The sequence below is a fragment of the Rattus norvegicus genome, chromosome 4 (assembly GCF_021556685.1).
Source record: "Rattus norvegicus strain SHRSP/BbbUtx chromosome 4, alternate assembly SHRSP_T2T, whole genome shotgun sequence".
NCBI lineage: Eukaryota > Metazoa > Chordata > Mammalia > Rodentia > Muridae > Rattus > Rattus norvegicus.
The window spans coordinates 74,711,202-74,728,069 of NC_141537.1; the positions used below are offsets into that span (position 1 = coordinate 74,711,202).

The 16,868-nt window shown below is 38.8% G+C and overlaps 1 pseudogene; it reads left to right on the forward strand.

Moving 5' to 3' along the window:
• Nucleotides 1–14,483: 14,483 nt before the first annotated feature.
• On the forward strand, nucleotides 14,484–15,745 carry St13-ps9 (ST13, Hsp70 interacting protein, pseudogene 9; annotated as a pseudogene).
• The last annotated feature ends 1,123 nt before the right edge of the window (nucleotides 15,746–16,868 follow it).

Consider the following 16,868-nt stretch of genomic DNA (forward strand, 5'->3'; position numbering starts at 1 on the left):
GATGGTTTAATATACGGAAAACCATCAACGTGATCCATTATATAAACAAACTGAAAGAACAAAACCACATGATCATTTCATTAGATGCTGAGAAAGCATTTGACAAAATTCAACACCCCTTCATGATAAAAGTCCTGGAAAGAATAGGAATTCAAGGCCCATACCTAAACATAGTAAAAGCCATATACAGCAAACCAGTTGCTAACATTAAACTAAATGGAGAGAAACTTGAAGCAATCCCACTAAAATCAGGGACTAGACAAGGCTGCCCACTCTCTCCCTACTTATTCAATATAGTTCTTGAAGTTCTAGCCAGAGCAATCAGACAACAAAAGGAGATCAAGGGGATACAGATCGGAAAAGAAGAGGTCAAAATATCACTATTTGCAGATGACATGATAGTATATTTAAGTGATCCCAAAAGTTCCACCAGAGAACTACTAAAGCTGATAAACAACTTCAGCAAAGTGGCTGGGTATAAAATTAACTCAAATAAATCAGTTGCCTTCCTCTATACAAAAGAGAAACAAGCCGAGAAAGAAATTAGGGAAACGACACCCTTCATAATAGACCCAAATAATATAAAGTACCTCGGTGTGACTTTAACCAAGCAAGTAAAAGATCTGTACAATAAGAACTTCAAGACACTGAGGAAAGAAAGACCTCAGAAGATGGTAAGATCTCCCATGCTCATGGATTGGCAGGATTAATGTAGTAAAAATGGCCATTTTACCAAAAGCAATCTACAGATTCAATGCAATCCCCATCAAAATAACAATCCAATTCTTCAAAGAGTTAGACAGAACAATTTGCAAATTCATCTGGAATAACAAAAAACCCAGGATAGCTAAAGCTATCCTCAACAATAAAAGGACTTCAGGGGGAATCACTATCCCTGAACTCAAGCAGTATTACAGAGCTATAGTGATAAAAACTGCATGGCATTGGTACAGAGACAGACAGATAGACCAATGGAATAGAATTGAAGACCCAGAAATGAACCCACACACCTATGGTCACTTGATTTTTGACAAAGGATCCAAAACCATCCAATGGAAAAAAGATAGCATTTTCAGCAAATGGTGCTGGTTCAACTGGAGGTCAACATGTAGAAGAATGCAGATCGATCCATGCTTATCACCCTGTACAAAGCTTAAGTCCAAGTGGATCAAGGACCTCCACATCAAACCAGACACACTCAAACTAATAGAAGAAAAACTAGGGAAGCATCTGGAACACATGGGCACTGGAAAAAATTTCCTGAACAAAACACCAATGGCTTATGCTCTAAGATCAAGAATCGACAAATGGGATCTCATAAAACTGCAAAGCTTCTGTAAGGCAAAGGACACTGTGGTTAGGACAAAACGGCAACCAACAGATTGGGAAAAGATCTTTACCAATCCTACAAAAGATAGAGGCCTTATATCCAAAATATACAAAGAACTCAAGAAGTTAGACCGCAGGGAAACAAATAACCCTATTAAAAATGGGGTTCAGAGCTAAACAAAGAATTCACAGCTGAGGAATGCCGAATGGCTGAGAAACACCTAAAGAAATGTTCAACATCTTTGGTCATAAGGGAAATGCAAATCAAAACAACCCTGAGATTTCACCTCACACCTTTGAGAATGGCTAAGATCAAAAACTCAGGTGACAGCAGATGCTGGCGAGGATGTGGAGAAAGAGGAACACTCCTCCATTGTTGGTGGGATTGCAGACTGGTAAAACCATTCTGGAAATCAGTCTGGAGGTTCCTCAGAAAATTGGACATTGAACTGCCTGAGGATCCAGCTATACCTCTCTTGGGCATATACCCAAAAGATGCCTCAACATATAAAAGAGATACGTGCTCCACTATGTTCATCGCAGCCTTATTTATAATAGCCAGAAAATGGAAAGAACCCAGATGCCCTTCAACAGAGGAATGGATACAGAAAATGTGGTACATCTACACAATGGAATATTACTCAGCTATCAAAAACAACGAGTTTATGAAATTCGTAGGCAAATGGTTGGAACTGGAAAATATCATCCTGAGTGAGCTAACCCTATCACAGAAAGACATACATGGTATGCACTCATTGATAAGTGGCTATTAGCCCAAATGCTTGAATTACCCTAGATCCCTAGAACAAACAAAACTCAAGAAGGATGATCAAAATGTGAATGCTTCACTCCTTCTTTAAATGAGGAAAAAGAATACCCTTGGCTGGGAAGGTAGAGGCAAAGATTAAAACAGAGACTGAAGGAACACCCATTCAGAGCCTGCCCCACAGGTGGCCCATACATATACAGCCACCCAATTAGACAAGATGGATGAAGCAAAGAAGTGCAGACCGACAGGAGCCGGATGTAGATCGCTCCTGAGAGACACAGCCAGAATACAGCAAATACAGAGGCGAATGCCATCAGCAAACCACTGAATTGAGAATAGGTCCCCCGTTGAAGGAATCAGAGAAAGAACTGGAAGAGCTTGAAGGGGCTCGAGACCCCAAAAGTACAACAATGTCAAGCAACCAGAGCTTCCAGGGACTAAGCCACTACCTAAATACTATACATGGACTGACCCTGGACTCTGACCCCATAGGTAGCAATGAATATCCTAGTAAGAGCACCAGTGGAAGGGGAAGCCCTGGGTCCTGCTAAGACTGAACCCCCAGTGAACTAGACTATGGGGGGAGGGCGGCAATGGGGGGAGGGTTGGGAGGGGGACACCCATAAGGAAGGGGAAGGGGGAGGGGGATCTTTGCCCGGAAACCGGGAAAGGGAATAACACTTGAAATGTATATAAGAAATACTCAAGTTAATAAAAAAAAATAATAAAAAAATTTAAAAAAAAAAGAAAAAAAAAGAAAAATAAAATTGAAGGATAAAGAAAAAAAAGATTAAAATATAAAATATAATTAAAATATAAAAGATTAAAAAACTTATCACATGAACAAAATAAAATATAAAATAAAATAAAATATAAAAGATTAAAATATAAAATATAATTAAAATATAAAAGATTAAAAAAAACTTATCACATGAACATTTGACAGGATAAATCAACAAAGGAAAAGAGCCCAAGAGTAGGCCCCAAAATCAGAGACCCACGTGGATGCATACTCAAGAATTATATAAAACATTAACATTGGAAGCCACTTTATATATATCCAGAGACCCTGATGCAGACCAGTGCAGGCCCTGGGCAAGCTGCTTCACTCTGTGAGTTCATATGAGCCTCACACATATTAATTTAGAGGGCCTTGATTTTTTTGTTGTTCTACATCCTCTCTGGCCTTTATATACTCTTTCTGTCTCCTTTTATGTAGGGTCCCCAGTGATCTGAGGGGAGGGATTTAATGGAGACATCTTATAAAGGGATGATGATAAGATCTCTCATTCTCTGTATAATGTCTGAGTGGATCCCTTCATTTGTTCCCATCTGCTACAGGAGAATGCATCTCTGATGATGACATAGCTAGTCACCAATCTCTTAGTACAGGATAATAGTACAGTGTAATTAAGAGTCATTGCATCACTGCATTTCTGTTGTTGTTTTGCTTCTCATCATTTTTTTTTGTTTGTTTAGACCCACATTATTTGGGTTTGGCCTAGTTCCTTGGCCATCTGTTTCAGGCTTTTGTTCTTTGTCACTCAAACAGTATCATATATGGATTCTGCCTCATGATGGGGCCCTTAAGTCAAATCAGCTATTGGTTGGTTACTCCCACAAGCTTTGTGGCACCATTGCCCTCACATATCTTGCAGGCATTACACCATTGTAGATCAACAGGTTTGTGTTTGGCTTGGAACTCATGTTTCTCTTTTGGTAGCATGTAGATTACCTTCCTGTACTAAAGATACTAAATGTAATTTTAAAAGCTGTGTGTTGGTGTTTTGTCTCCATTCTTGTATTTCTCATGTGTATGTGGTAACCACAGAGGAGGTAGGGGTCAGATTTCCTGTGACTGGAGTTGCAGAAGGTTATCACCTAACACATGACTGCTTAAAACCCACCCCATTTTCTGTGAAGACCAGCTAGCTCTGTTACCCACTGAGTCATTCTCATGGCTTCCGTTACTGTAGTTGTCTGCTTCTGCTTTGATGGGAAGTCTCAGAGATTATTCTCAAGCCGACAATTTTGAACTACTCTTTCTTTAAACTATTGTGTGTGTTAACACTATACTAATCATACCTCAAAAAATAAATAATAAGGTTTACCAGATTTAGTCTCATTGCTAAGTGTGAAATACATCTTGATTGTACCTTCCTTCCTTCCTTCCTTCCTTCCTTCCTTCCTTCCTTCCTTCCTCCCTTCCTTCCTTCTTTCTTTAGTTATTCTTTAATCATTTTTTAGAGTCCAGACTTAATCAGACCCCAAGTCCAATCTCCAGTTGCTCCATATCACACACCCCATCTTCAAGAGGATGTCCCAAACCTCTCCATCACACCAGTCCTCCCCATTTCCTGGGGCCCAAGTCTCTTGAGGGTTAGAAGCCATAGAATGAAAGCTTGTGTACCTCTCTTTCTCTCTTTTTCTCTTTCTTTCTTCCTTCCTTCCTTCCTTCCTTTCTTTCTTTCTCTCTTTCTTTCTCTCTCTTCCTCTCTTTCTCTCTTTCTTCCTTCCTTTTTTGCCTTCCTCCTTCCTTCCTACTTTCCTCCTCCTCATCCTCCTTCTCACTCCACCCCCCCTCTCTCCTCTAAGTGTATATCTGCTGTGCATTCTTGAGTTATGTATGTTTATATGTTTGTGGGAATGAAGAGACAATATATGCAGGCATGTATGGAAACATGAAGTTAAATCATTTCTTTTGTGGATGGCTTTCCACATTATATATTATAGAAGTTTCTCCTTTTGAACCCAGAGTGCCCCCTCCATAGCCTACCTTTCTGAGGGGCTTCATATCTCTGCCTCTGCTTGGATTACACCTGGTCTGTCTTAGGTTCTAGAGATCTAAACTGGTTCTCAATTTTATGCCTCAAGTCCTTTATCTCTAGTCATCTTCTCTGTCTGTTAAACTACTCTTTTTTTCTAAAAAAAAAAAAAAAAACAAACCTTTGTATTGATTCTTCGTGAATTTCACATTATGCTTCCCAATCCCACACCTTTCCCCTTTACTTTATATCTATCCTCAACCTTTGCAACCTTCCCCAAAATAAAATAAAATAATAAAATAAAATAGAAAAACTAAATGCAGATGTTTTAGTGTTATAGCATGCTGCACAGTACACTTATTCCTTTTACAGTGTACCTTTTCTTCCACACATCTTTACTTGTAAATGTTCAATGCAATGAGTCATTGTTCAGCTTCAAGGCCTCTGGCTTCTGCTATGCCACCTATACTGAATCCTCATGGGGACTCTACTCAGGTATCTTTTTGCTGTGATGTGTCCTAGAGAGACTTTGTCTCTATAGAACCAGTGCCTTCCTGTGCTCTAGCAGACCATATATCAGGTAAAATCTGGGATAGGTCAACTCAAAGCCTTAGATTTGGGCCTGGGAGGTAGCTGCATTGATCATCCTGTCAGCTTAACTATGCCTGCACTACCAAGGCAAGCTCTCCATCACTGTCTCACTAGCTCACTCAACATAGCAGCCAGCAAGGGGCAAAGTCGACTTTCCTGCTTTCATGTGCCCAGGCTGGCTCACTGGCCCCTTTGTCACTAGGGCTAGCTCTACTATGCTGCCCAGTCACAGAGTGAGATCCACTTTCCCCAGAGCTGTGCCAGTGAGGGGCCTGGACACTCTCCTGACCTTCAGGCCAGCAACCAGCCTGCCACAGCCAGAGAGGGGTGAATTGAAAGGGGTATCTTTCCCTAGCTCACATCACACCACAGCACATTAACATACTTTCCTCAAGATGCCTTCTGTTGCCTTCTAATCTTTACATTGTGGGAGAGTTAAAATGTGTAGAACCTATGAAAGCATGTGTTAAATCTTACTAAACTTTTAGTCAACGTTCTTACTTCCCTTTTTAAAGTTTCTCCAGTTTCCTTCAATTTAGGACAAAACTCAAGTACTTTATGACGCTTACCTGATGTTATGCGATGAGGTCTCTCACTTATTCTATGTTGTTCATGCTAATTCAGACTTGTATCTATGGTTGTCAGACAAGATATACTTCTGTTATTGCTACTGTTTTTCAAGTATAGGGGAAGGTAGTTCTGGGATATCTTTTTTAAAAATTAACTCCATTATATTCAAATATTTCATAATTGTTTTTCCATGAAATTCTTGCACTAAATACCTACAAGATATTACATCCTAGCTTCTCTCCCAAGCAGCTGTCATCCTCTGGTTATCTTTATGAGCATGGTAATTGATCACTAATTTGACTTATTGTGTACAGAAAGAGTACTTTCTACATGACAATAAATCTTTGAAACATGATACATTTTGCTTCATACCACAGTGTGTGGTCAATTTTTGTAAGTGTTCTTTCATGCTTGAGGTGAATTCTCTGTTCTTGATTGTAATGTGCACTTATCCACTAGATCAAATTGGTTAATTGCATGATTAAGGTCCTTTGTATTCTTAGTGATTTTCTCTGCCCAATTTACCAATTACCAAGAGAAGCATATTAAAATGCTCATTCTCTATCACTTGGTTTGTCCTTCTTCCCTGATTATCTGCAAATTCTTCTGATATTTTTATTTGTTAGTCTTTACAGTCTTTTCTTTACTGAAATTTTATCAGTGCATAGAGGCCATTATTGTATAGGTTCCATGGGTCAGAAGTCCAGCATTGACCTACTTGGGTTTTCTATTAATAATCTTTTAACATTGCAATCAATGTTGTGTCTCTTTTCTGTAATTAAACTTCCTAGTGTGCAGTCATTCAGCTGTTCACTAAAGCAAATTGACAATGCTGTGAACCTATATGATTTGCATTACCTTTAGTATTTTTGTCTGTTTTTTAAATACAAAGGAATACTTTAAGAAACTTAGCTAAATACTCTCTAATAGAGACTTATTTTCTTCTTATATACTATAACATAGACATATTGCCTTTGAGGTATAGTCAACTATATTGTATATATTACAATTGTTCTATAATTAATGAAAATCAATAGTGAAAATTGTAATGATGTTCACTCTTTAAAAATTTTAAAGTATTCCACATTTTAATAATATAAGTAATATATGATATCTTGCAAACAAGACTCTACACTAATATTCTAATAATAGCAATTTCCAACTTCAAATAATCCATGAAGTTGTTGAAATCAGGGTAAATTTCATATGTACATATATGCACATTAATATCTTGAAACAAGAAAATTCTTAAAGTCCATAAAAAAAAGCAGAAAAAGGGAATTATTTGGGGAAGGATTGAGGAACATGGAGGGGATATGGACTCTAAAAGATGAACAGAGTTAACTAGCATGGACTCTTGGGGCCTCCCAGGGACTGAACCCCTAGCCAAACAACCTTTAAGGCCTGGACATACCCCCTCCATATATGTAGCAGATTTGCAGCTTGATTTTCATGAGAGTCCCCCAACAACTGGAGTAGAGGCTCTCGCTGACTTTGTTGCCTGCCTATTGATCCTGGTCCCATAACAGGGTTGTTTTGTCTGGCCTCAGTGGGAGAGAATGTACCTAGTTCTTGTGTGGTTTGACATCCCAGGGTAGGTGTATTGTCCAGGGGTACCTCCTCTCCATTCTCAGAGGATAGGGAGGGTGATGAATGGAGGGGCTGGGTGAAGGGGGTCTGGGAGGGCAGGGGTTGCTAAGATCATGATATAGAATGAATAAACAAATCGGGATGGGAAACATTTTCAAACAATATAAAGAAGCATTGGAGAGGGGCTGGAGAGATGGCTCAGCGGTTAAGAGCACCTGACTGCTCTTCCAGAGGTCATGAGTTCAATTCCCAGCAACCACATGGTGGCTCACAACCATCTGTAAAGAGATCTGATGCCCTCTTCTGGTGTATCTGAAGACAGCTACAGTGTACTTATATATAATAAATGAATAAATAAAAAAAAGTTTAAAGAAGCATTGGAGAAAAAAGTGCAACAACTCACAAAAAATATACTTGGAAATAAAAAGTTAAATTCAAAGGAATCACAAGGGCCTTATAATATACTTGAAAGAAAACTTGGTACTGGATGAACTTGGAGAGAACATTGAAAGCATTAAAATATATGAAAATAGTTAATTAATTGACTCAAATCCTACTTCTCTCTGAATTTTCTTTCAGTAAGCATAGTTAATAACATTAGGAGCATTTATTTTAACTACCTGGAAAATCACATTTATTTATTTGTTTGTATGTTTGTTTGTTTATTGGATATATTATGTATTTACATTTCAAAAGTTATCCTTTTTCCCCCTCTCCCATACCCCCTCGCACTTCCCCCTTGCTTCTATGAGGATGCTCCCACTCCCACCCACCCACTCGTACTTCAACACCAAGGCATTCCTCTAGACCAGGAAAAGAGCCTTCGCAGGATCAAGGGCTTTTCCTCCCATTGGTGCCTAACAATGCTATCCTCTGCTACATATGGAGCTGTAGCCATGGGTCCCTCCGTGATTACTCTTTGGTTGTTGGTTTCATCCCCGAGAGCTCTGGGGCGGGGGTCTGGTTGGTTGATATTGTTGTTCTTCCTATGGAGTTGCAAACAACTTCAGCTCCTTCAGTCCTTTCTCTAACTCCTCCATTGGGAAGGACTAAACAACCAATCAAAGTGTACACATGGGGGACTCATGGCTCCAGCTGCATAAGTAGCAGTGGATGGCATTGTCTAGTATCAATAGGAGGAGAAACCCTTAGTTCTTTGAAATCTCTTTTTCCCAATGTAGGGGAACGCCTAGGTATTGAGGTGGGAGTGGGTTGGTGGGAGGGGGAGCATCCTCATAGAAGCAGGGGTACCGGGCAGGGGAGGGTAAATACATAAATTACCCAATAACAAAGAGAAACATTAGTGCTACGGTTACCTGTGTTCCGGATACATAATTACAATGCATTTCAAAAGTACTTACAGAACTGCAGGAAACAATTTGTACTCATTTTAGTTTTAATTTTATTAGTACATGTTGTCTAATAATCACTTTCAGGTGGGCAATAATTACTTTGCCTTTGCTTGCAGTACTGGTTCTGCTTTGATTCACACCATTTTATCTTTCTGTTTGATTGCTTGACCTATCCTATCTTAGTAACATCATTTTTCAGCCTTTCTTCTTTTCTATTTTAAATATTGAATGCTATAATTTTCCTGCTATAGCTTTTTCTCACATCCTTGATATGCAGTATTTTATGATCTTTGTCTTCACCTCTGTACTTATTTCTCAAGATTGCTTCTTGTGGTCTCTGATACAATTGATTACAGGTGAGAATAACAATATGCGAATACTCTTTGTATTCAGAGTGATGTGTTTCTCATTACTTTTTGTCTAATTTCACTTTTGCCTACAAGTGTACAATTTTGTATTAATTATCAGTTAGCAATATCATAACTTTTAAACTCTTGCTTTATGGTCAAATATATTATCCATTTATTTTTTTTAAAATCATTTTATTAGTTTGCATTTCAATTGGTGTCTCCCTTCTGGGTTTCCCCTCTGCAACACCTCCCCCATCCCATGCCCTATACCTTTTCCCTCTATGAGGGTGCTTCTCCACCCACTCACCTACACCCGCCTCCCCACTCTAGCATCCCCCTACACTGGGGCATCAAGCCTCCACAGGACAAGGCCTTCCCTTCCCCTTGATGGCAGATAAGGCAATCATCTGCTACATATGTAACTAAAGCCATGGAACCTCCATGTATACTCTCTGGTGGTTTAGTCACGGGGAGCTCTGGGTGTTCCTTTTAGTTGATGATTTTCTTTCTAGTGGGTTGCAATCCTCTTTGACTCCTTCACTCCTTTAGAAACAACCCAGATGTTCCTCAACAGAAGAATAGAAACAAAAAATGTGGCACAATAGAGTGCTGCCCATTTCTTAATAATTTGTATATATTGTAAATTTAAAAAATTATTAGACATATTTTACCTAACTTTGTAGAGTACTTAATTAATGTGTATTAATTTTATCAAAATTAGTAATTGTGTTTGAAACCATATATACTTCTTCTTATTGTTTTTGATACATTTCTGAAATCTAGCATTAGATTACTTTGATTTTTTTAAAATCCTTAAATTTTATCAACTTTTCTTTTATAAACTTTTAAATTGCAATGTTGTTTTGACATTTAAAATCACTTCAATTTCCTTTCAATCTACCCTATGATGTAATGTCCCTCTTACTACGAAGCATGGCTTCCCTCTGACATGAATATCATATACTGTATATTTGTCGTCTACCCCAACTTTATTTTACTACTTGCAAGTTATCAGTTCTCCACAGTTTTACTTCCATTTCACATAGATCTTGGTCTCTCTGTCTCTATCTATCTATCTATCTTCTATCTATCTATCTATCTATCTATCTATCTATCTATCTATGTTTGTGTCTTAAACAATAAAACCTCACCAGTTAACATTATGAGTTATTTTATCCAACTTTTATTTAGAGGTAATAACCAACCAAGATTTTCTGTTTATAATAATAGTCTGTTCCTTGTCAGTGTGAGTTATTCTTGATTAATACCATATTGGGGAATAAAAACAATCGTAATGATACTCATTAGCATCTTTTAAGGAAACAATCTCGTCTCTACTTGCAGTGCTGTTTATGTAGTTGCCTAAGAATTTCATCTCCAAACCTCCACATGATCATATCTCAGGAAAGTAATAAAAAGTTGTATCTGAGTCCAGGCCATAGCTGCACTGTATTATTAAATTTAATTTGGGACTATATATGGTTTTTAGAAAATCTTAATAAAATAGAAAACATCTCTTTGTTTGGCAAATGGCAATGACAAAGGGATTATTAATTCTTCCTGCTCTCCTCATCTCTGATATGAAATCTGAAAAGAAAATTCTTATGTTGTGATTTCAGAGCAGCTGTTTTTGTGCAAAGCAAGCATTGCTTAATTCCTAGGATCGGGAGGGCTGATATCAGAGATTTACCCTCAACATTTTAATAACCGCAGCTGTGCTTACTCGTGGGCAGAAAAAAAGGCAGAAAAGCAGAAATCTCTAGCATATGTGTGATCATCAAAAATACCATTCCTTAGGGTGCCCACAGTCCAGTAACCCTCCATTCATAGTCTGCAAATAAACCACAGAAGCTATGTTCAGAAAGAGCTAAAGAACTGAGTTTAGGTCTACATTATTTTGATATACAAATTAACTCAGATATTTATAACTGTAATATACAGCTGTCTTTTCACTAAAGTCATCATAATGTATTTACTGTATATTTAAATGCTAATGTCAGCTACTTCTGTCCTAAGTAGAGTAATAGAGAAAATGATTTTAAAATCTAACTAAATAAAACTTAAAAAACAACATATTTCATGTATCTTTTCATATTCATTCTGTTCAACATCTTAAGTTCACAGAAAAAATTTTCAGCACTACTATTAAGGAAACAATCTCATCCTACTTGCAGTGCTGATTATGTAGTTGCCTAAGAATTTCATAATAATACAATTATGTTTTCTATTGTCTAAACCTGGCTTCACTGGGACACACAAATTTTTGCCAATAATATTCCTAAAACTAATGTGATATAAAATAATATTTTTAAAAAAATCATATATTTCACTCCACTTCTGTTATATCTCCATGTAGGTAATGGCTCTTGCCTCACTCTTCTTAAATAGCTTGTCTTCTCTTAAAGTAAGCCACCTAATCAAGAAAGCAGGAATAATTAAGCAACAGATGTTCCTAGAATGCAGGAAGACTGACAGCTTTTCCTTAATCAAAACTGAAGAAAACTGTGAAATAGATAGATTAACACCATCAGCCTAAGACAGAATACATCATGAAGTTGCATGAACACTGACAGGTATCAAACACTATCAGGACTCAATAAATTTCCGTGGCCGGAAAACTTTCAAGCTAATACTGTTCACCTTTATTAGTGCCTGAAATTCATATATTACTGGATAGCAACTAGATCTTAAAGTTTCTGTTTCCTTTAAATTCTTACCCCCAGCATAGTTTGTGTAATCCCAGTTCTTTTTTCTCTAGCTGTAACTTGCAGGCAAGAATCTGTTTAAGAAAGAGACACAGAACAGAGTTATCATCATGAAATTATAGAATTCAGCTCAGTAATTTCTAAATGTTGTTTCAAATGCCTCCTACCAGGGACAGTTCACATATTCCTCTTGCATTTACATTTCAGTGGGTTGTTTTCTGACCATTAATGTTCCTGTATGAAAGACACACACGCAGCCTTTATAATTTAATATGCCTTAAGCAGCACAAAAAGTTGGGCCACTGCCTACTCGCCATGCTGTTAGAATCCACCTCCCACCAGTAACTCCAAGTTACTACTGACTCATTTTATGTTCCATCCTGGCTGCTCTTAATTCCAATTAGCTACCCCTGTAGGTCACATCTTTTTGGCTCAGAGCCTATGGTGCTCTCCTTGTTTCTCTACCATATGGCAGCTCTTTTCTCTATCCTACACACTCTTAGCCTCCCATGGCAGCTTCTGTCTCGCCCCTCCTCTTCTTCCTCTTCCTCCTTCTCCTCCACTCCCTAATGGTCCCAAGTCCAGGAAACCTAAATCGCACATATCTCTCTTTTCCCCAGCTATTGGCTATTGACATCTTTATTTACCAATCAGAATTAACTGGGGGCCGGCTCCCAGAAGTGCAGGATCCAGATCTTGAGGCCCTGCACTAATATTACAATAACATCAAAAGACAAAACCTCAACATTCTTATGTTCATTCATCTATTTGCTTCAGTGGCTTATGGTTCAGATATCAAGCCTTGAGAAAGGTTATTGTATTGAACATTGAATAGTTGGTGAATATCGTCATTGTCTTAGAATAAGGACAATAATCCATGTCAATGCAATGGATAAGGGGGTAAGGTGTTTGTAGAACCTGATTTTAAATACACAGAAACCATGTAAGAATTCAAATGGATGTAAGTGTCTATAATCACAGCTTTTCTACAGAGAGATAGATGGTAGGATCACTAGAAGCCAACATCCCAGTGATCCATAGTCTGTAGACATGGCAGAAAACAAAGAGCAACACGGGAGTTTGTCCTATGACCTCAACACCTGGGCCATGCTATAAACAGCAAGCAGTGTATGCTCCCACATTTAACCACACACACACACACACACACACACACACACACACACACACACACACACACAGACACTCATGCATGCACGTGCGCACATGATAAAAAGCAAGCATGTTATTCTTATAATGAAATAACTGTTATATTTACAATGCAGAAGAAATAACAAGAAAATTTAATACATTATCTCATGAATGTTGGGTCATAAAGAAAGGGGAATCTCTGTTTTCTATTATTGTAGTAAATATAATGGCTAAAAGAAACTTGAGGAAGAAATAGTTTATGTGGCTTATATTTCCACATCACATTCTATTACTTAGGCAAATAATGGCAGAAACTCAAGCAGGAACCTCAAGCCAGGAACTGAAACAGAAGCTATGGAGGAAAGTTCTTCCTGCCTTGTTTACCATGACTTGCTCAGTTTGCTTCTTATGTAACCCTGCCCACTGGCATTACATGGATTGGACTAGGCTCTTTCACATTAACTAATCAAGTCAATTCCCCACAGATTTGCCTTGCCACCAGACTAGTGGAGGCAAATTCTCAACAGACTTTCTCTCTTGCCAGATAACACTGACTTGTCTCAAGATAAGAATTGAGCAACACAGAGAAATAATATGACAACTAAAGTTTGGACAATGGATACAATGTCACAAGAAAAAGAAGGGAGGAATTAAGGAGAAGAAATAATTTAAGAAGTGACACATATGGCTAAAGAATTCACTGTGCATATTGAAACAGGAGAATGAGCCAATCTCCACCACATAGGGTCTTTTTGTTCCCCTCTGCCCTTTCAAGCTTTCCTTCTATCCCATTTCCATGCCTTTGTGATTCTGCCACCCCATTCAACCAATTTCACATAAGATACCCAGAGATGCCACCCTAGACCAGGACTCAGATCAGAGTGTGATTCAATACTCAGAAGAGAAGCTTATTCTCAGGGTAGATGAGAATCTACACAGAGAGTCACACTAGACAACAATGCAGAAAGTGAGAGGATATCAGAGCATACATTACTAAATGGCATGTTTTTATCAGTTTTTCTCCTCAAAGCCCAGGTATCTATGTTGAAGAGAAGGTAGAAAGGTTTCAAAAGCCAGAAATAATAGATAATGCCAAGAAAATAGTGTCCTCCAAACAGGAAAGTACTGATAACTATATAAACTCACAGAGACTGCGACAGAATGCAAAGGACCAGAACAGATTCAGGTCACACAAAAGCTCAGCTTTAAGAAGGGAATCAGGGCCCCTTCTACTTGGTCACGTTGAGCTGCTCCTGAGCCTGGCATCAGGCCTCCACAGCTGCCCACCGCCTGAAGCTTCCAGCCTCTCCACTATGGATCCCCACAAAGTGTGCGAGCTTCTGGCCTTCCTGAAGATGTGTAGGCAGGGCCCGAGAGTCCTGCACACTGAGGGAGTGGGTGGAGAGCGTGGTGGAGATGGGTGGGTAAAGTACCACCTGCTACTCATAGAGCTAAGTCAGAAGAAAATACTAAAGAAGAAAAAGAAACAAAGTGACAGAGGAAAACATAAGACAGAGGAGCCATCAAGTGAGGAGAGCGATCTAGAAGTTGACAAGGAAGTTGTAACTGAACAAGACACTGATGCCCCTCAGGAAATGGGAGATAAAAATGCAGAGATAACCGAGGAGATGATGAATGAAGCAAATGAAAAGAAGGGGGCTGCCATCGACACTCTAAATGACGGTGAGCTCCAGAAAGCCATTGACTTATTCACAGATGCCATCAAGCTAAACCCTCGCTTGGCCACTCTGTGTGCCAAGAGAGCCAGTGTCTTCGTCAAATTACAGAAGCCAAATGCTGCCATCCGAGACTCTGACAGAGCTATTGAAATAAACCCTGATTCAGTTCAGTCATACGAATGGCGAGGGAAAGCACAGTCTCCTAGGTCCCTGGCTAGAAGCAGCTCACGGTCTTGCCCTTACCTGTAAACTGGATTATGACGAAGATGTCTGTGCAATGCTGAAAGAAGTCCAGCCTCAGGCTCAAACAGTTGCTGATCATCGGAGAAAGTATGAGTGAAAACATGAAGAGCGAGAGATAAAAGAATGAATAGAAAGGGTGAAGAAGGCTCGAGAGGACCATGAAAAAGCCCAAGGTGAAGAACAAGCTAGAAGACAATCTGGGTTTCAGTGTGGCTCCTTTCCAGGTGGATTTCCTGGAGGAATGCCTGGAATGGGAGGGGCCATGCCAGGAATGGCAGGAATGCCTGGACTCAATGAAATCCTCCAGTGATCCAGAGGTTCTCGGAGGATCCAGAAGTCATGGTGGCTTTCCAGGATGTGGCCCAGAACCCATCAAATATGTCAAAATATCAGAGCAACCCAAAGGTTATGAAACTCATCAGTAAATTGTCAGACAAGTTTGGAGGTCAATTATAATGTCAAAGCCCTTACTGAATGAAGAACAGCTTAGCTCACTTACTGGATGTTCCAATAATACAATCCAGGGCACCTCTGACCTCACCGGAGAGCTGGGGCACTTCCAAGACAATCCCTACCCTCTGCATCAAATGCTGCTGAGGCATTTTACAGTGGTTTGCCCTTAGAGTGTTCATTCAGATAATGTTTTCCTACTAGGAATTACAAACTTAAAACATTTTCAACTTTAAACATATTTTTTAAAGATTTAGGGGATGTCATCTTCTACATTTTTCTTTCCTAATCTTTTTGAGTTTTTCCTTTTGAATTACTGGGCGAGGAAGGTGAATGTGGATGATTTGCTACTTTCATGAATGAAATAAAGATTTATTTGTGGGAAGCAAAGAAAACACATTTAAGTTGAAAAGAAGAGGGGAATTAGGTGGGAGTGGGAGCATCCTCATAGATGCAGGGAGAGGGGGAAAGTGTATAGGACAGGGGGGAAAGGGGATAACATTTGAAATGTAAATACATGAAATATCCAGAAAAATAAAATTAAAAAGAGAAGGAGAAGTAGACACAAAATTCCAATACAACCAAGAAACTACTTATGATTGATAACTGCTTGGAAATGGAAAACTAATTTTCTTCAATGGAGTGACACTCGATATATCAACCAGACTTTAGAGCAGGTCTCCTGTGCAGGAGTAGTTAACCAATACAGAACAAAGACTGTGTTTTCGTTGTGTATGTTTTGTGTGTTGTTTTGATATCTTTTGTTTTATTGCTTTGTGGGTTTTTTTATTCTTTTGTTTTTAATTTTGTTTTACTTGGTTTTAACTTTAGTTCTTTGGTTGTTGGTTTGGTTTTGTCTAATTTTTCAGAGAGAGAGAGAAAAATGGGAGGAGGGGAGAGGGGAGATGAGAGAGGGGAGAGGGAGAGGGAGAGAGGGAGGATGAAGTCGGTTGGCTAAAGAAGATCTATGAGGAGGTTGGGAAAGGAAAGGGTATAATCACATATATTGTATTGAAAATGAAATTACAATTTTCAAAAAAATTGGAGTATGAAGAGAGGATATCCAAGGAGAGCAATAATTACTTTTAAAAAGATAGTAAGTTACTGTAATGCAAATTCTCTAAGTCATTGCTATTGCTGGTGATCCATCAGCCAAAAAGCATATCAACTTGCCCCTTCCTTGGAATTCCTCTTCTCTGTGTCACTTGGGGAGAAGTACCAGGGTAAGTTCTGTGTCTCATTTTGTGAAAAACTTTCATTAGTCTTATCCTCAACTGGCACTGAGGCCCTTTTCAGGCTGACCATTTTACTTAGGGTTGGAATTGT